Here is a 4,537-nt window from a genome sequence, read left to right as displayed (position 1 = left end):
AAGACCCTGTCTCAAAATTAAAAAAAAAAAAAAATTAAAAAAGGTCTGGGGATGTGACTCAGTGGTAAAGCAACCCTGGTTTCAATATCCTGTACCCCTTCCTCCCCAAAATTGATTTAGTTTATTAGGGTCTTTTGAGATTCTATTTAGGATTGTTTTTCCAATTTCTTTCTATAAACATGCCACTGAGATTGTAGAAATTGCACTCAATCTATCAATAGCTCTGGGAAGTATGGATATTTTAACAATATTATTTTTTCTAATCCATAAACACAGGATATTTTTTCATTTTTGTGTCTTTTTAAAATTTTCTCACCACTACTTGGTTTTCAGTGTACAGATCTTTCACTTCCTTTATTAAATTTATTTCTAAGACTTCTTAAGAATAATTTATTTTGTACAAATTCTAATTTCTCTTTCCTTCTTGGACAGTTCATTGTGAATGTAGAGAAATGTTACTGATTTTTGTATGCTGCCTTTCCTCATAACTTTTAAGACTTTTTATATCCTATATTTTAATTAGGTAACTTTTTTCTCTTAAGGTTATTCCTTTTCTTATAGAATTTTGAAATATAAAGTATTTTTTCCTTCTTAGTTTTAGAGAATTTTTTTTTTTGCTCTTGTTTGTTTTTGTTTTTTGCATATTGGGTACTAGAGATTAAACTCAAGGGTGCTTTACCACTAAGCTATATCCCCAGATCTTTCTATTGTTTATTGTGAGACACTGTCTTGATAACTTGCTGAGCCTGGACTTGAGTTTATGATCTTCCTGCCTCAGCCTCCCAAGTGTCTGGGATTATAGGGTTGTGTTACCACGCCCAGATTAGTTATTTTTTTTTTAATTAAAGCCTCATTGTTGTTTTATTGCCTTTCTCTGAAACTTCTATAATCATCTTAATCTCTTCATTTATTAAATTGAAGGAAATTTATTTGACAAGAAGCATTGCCCTTTCATATATATTGGAATAGTTGCACAGCTTACATTATATTTTCCAGGAATCATGGGGTCTGTATGCTTCAGATTTATTTACCATGGTTATTTCTAGATAGACCAAAGTATAACCTTCTAAAAACATTCCAAATATAGGGAGTCTTGCTACCAATGGGTTTTCCAGCTACTTTACTATTAGCATCTTTACAAAGATGTGATTTCTTTTCTTTCCTTTCTTCATATTCACCAATGATAAAGGAAAGACTTTATTGTGTGCTTGCTGGTAGGTCTTTTCCTTTCCAGCTCCCCTTTTAATCTCAGTTGAGATCTCCTTGATACATGCTTATCAGAAAAATTTTCATAATTTTTCATGTTTTATTTTATAGACTATTTTATATTAAATAATAAAGCTCCTAATTGACCACCACGATGAACTATGAATATGTGTAGAAGGAATTCTCTCTATAAAACATGTTAACTGTGACCATGTCTTTTTACAGTTCTTCATTTTTTTTTTTTATTAGCTTTCTCAACTCCAGCATCTGTAGCTTTTTGAACTTTTAAAGAAACATGTGTTGATGGAGGAATTTTTAATAGGTTAAGGGCAAATTTATTTTTTTGCTGGAAAATCCCTTAGGAAAGTGATTTGAAATCACTTTGGGTCTTCAAATTTGCTCTCAAAATATTTTCTCATTCTGGAGGTCATTATCTATAATAAGCACAATCTTTATTTTATTCTACTTATTGAGCTACAAATCCTTTGTTGCCCATAGAGCTGCAGCAGATAAAAAGGAATATTTGGCACATCATACATCAGTAAAATCACAGTCTCTTTCTCCACTCATTCTTAACAGAAAGCATATTTTATAATGTGCATACAATCAGAACAACTGGGGTGATGACTACAGGCCTTTGTATAGTAAATTTAGATTCTATCTGGCCTGTGGACATAACCATATCCTATTTATTATGGCAGAGGTTTCTACAAAGCCTGATGTCAAAGAGACATAATGTCAAACTGCTGACCTATTCTTGCTGTGGGCTATCTAGTAATATACCTTTCTTCCTTGAATTCTAACTCATTGGCTCATGGAAATGACAGTACTTTTTTTATTTGAAATACTGATCCATTGGAAAACACCAATGTCCAGTGATTCTATAGCATCACACTATAACATGGACTGTAACCGATTGAATTTCCATAAATGTTTTCAATTACTTTATTCCTCCAAGCACTTCCTGAACTAAACTTTAAATATATCAAATTACATAATGATTAGATTGTTTCAAAGTCTTTCTTGGGTGAGAATGTCAGCCCTCTCTTGTGATTGTTGACAGGTACAGTGTTCCAACGGAGTAATTATTCAATTTCTTATGCTTTTATAGTCTGAAGAAATAAACTGAATAAGAGTTAGATTTGACTACAGCCAATTTGACTTGTTAGGGTGCTCGGTGTTATCTTTTTTGCCCTGTATTTTCTGAGCCCAGTTCTTACAGGAGAGCTCATATCAAGAGGAGGAGTCCAATTCTACTTCTTCAAAGAAAATAGGTTCAGGGTACTTCCCTAATCACCCAATCAGTGCCAGATATAAGAGAAATTGTTAAGAATATTATTTTCTCATTCTTAAGGACTCTCTTGGAAATATCTTGTAGAAATAACATGATGGCATTCCTGTCTCAGGTTGTGATTCATTTATGAGATCCTGTTCTGTAGGCTCTTATTTCCTCTTATTCTCATTTATTTTCACTTAAGGTAGTCTTTTCTGGTTCAAATGTCCTATTCACCCATAGGATTCATAATAGCACCAGCCTTGCTAATTTTTTCTTGAAGCTACTCCTAAGCAATAGAAGAATATGACAGATTAAAAACTTCAGGTTTGTCCCTGCCATTTGGTTATGATACATTCATAGCTAGCCCTGATTTGTCTGCATGCAGTGAAGGGAGGACTCTTATTAGTGAATATAGGTGCTATAATATTTAATATCATGGATATTTTATCTTTCATATTATAATCACCATTCTTTTGTGTAGTTAAATTTAAATCCAGGTATGGAAGCACTGGATATAGCAAAAATGTAAATCATTATCAGTCATTGCATTTTTTCCCATCCACACACTTTCACGTGTGTGTTTGTTGTTCTGGGGCTTGAACCCAGGGACATTCTATCAATTAGCCATATTGACAGTCTTTTTTATTTTTTATTTTGAGACAGATTCTCTCTAAGTTGACAAACCTGGCCTTGGACCTGTGATCCTCCTTCCTCAGCCTCCTGAGTAACTGGGATTATAGGCATATGTACCTGCAGACTCCCAACTCTCCATGCTAGAAATCTCTAAAGTGGAGTCCTTGTCTATTTTCCCCATGAAATTGATTTGAGGACCAAATCAATTAAACAACTAATCCAACCATTTCTCATGTTCTCCTTACCTGTTTTGAATAATTAGTATTTTAATTAAAAATTTAAAATCCACTAAGTCCATACACTATTGTGTGTGTGTGTGTGTTTCCATTTTGGTTTATTGATATCAGTAAAATGCACACCTTTTGTTGTTGTTGTTTTGTTTTCCAGAAGAAATATATCCAGGTGGGCTGAGGCAGTAGAAAATTTGCTATTTTTACTTTTTAATCATTTTCTCTAAGGTTGTTTTTGAGGGAGAATTAGAAAAGTCTAGAATAGAACCTATGCCAATTCCAATTAAAACCCAATTTTAGATCCTAGGCACTACTGGTTATAAATCAGTAACCTATTTAGCTCCTACATGTGGGACTGGACTTTTATTGTCTGCCCATCTAGAGCCCATTTGTCTAACTATATAGCAAGCTTTATGATCAGTTTTGCAGGTATTGATTTCCTTCCTGTTGATATTAGGTACAGTTTGTTATTGTGTCAGTCATTCCATCAGGTACCAGAGGAACATGGTGTCATCTAGGCTATGAATCTTTTGACTTCAGCACACACATGCCCACTTGTTCATAACCTCATGAGCTAGGGAGGAATCTACCTAAAATTCCCAGTCTTTGCATAGCTGGCAGCAGTATGGGGCATCTGCATGAACCAATTTCATTCTTGCACTAAATTCCCATAGAGAATGCCATATCAAATGCTCTTACATGTGGGAGTTTTTATTGTGTGCTCACATCTAGAGCCCATTTGCCTGAGTATATAGCAAGCCTTTGGCTACAGCTCAAGTCTACAAATATTCAAACACTCTTTAGGGGGGTCTGAGCCTGATTTTTCCTCCACTTTTAATTAAACACCTCTTAGTTCTGTCTCCTGTGTGAACTTTCACTTGCCTTTTCTCATCAAAATTTAACCATCTGATGAGTATATGTGGCTCATTTCCAAATAACAATATGGCCCTAAGATCGTGAACTCCAGCCAGTGACCAAGAAGCCTAACTTTCCTCAGCTGGCAAAGAATAAGTTTCCACATACACAGAAATAAAAGTGAGGAGTTCCTCGGAGGTCACAAGATCTACCAGAGTAAGAACCCTTTCTCATGTTCCTGAAATACCTGTTGAACTCTCCCAGCTTTCAGCTGCTCTTAAATATATCATTTCCACTTACTGAATGACCTTCACTGTGCTGCTCTTTCCCTGTGGAA

This window comes from Marmota flaviventris, chromosome 7 (assembly GCF_047511675.1).
Source record: "Marmota flaviventris isolate mMarFla1 chromosome 7, mMarFla1.hap1, whole genome shotgun sequence".
Lineage (NCBI taxonomy): Eukaryota > Metazoa > Chordata > Mammalia > Rodentia > Sciuridae > Marmota > Marmota flaviventris.
This window is presented reverse-complemented; position numbering follows the sequence as displayed.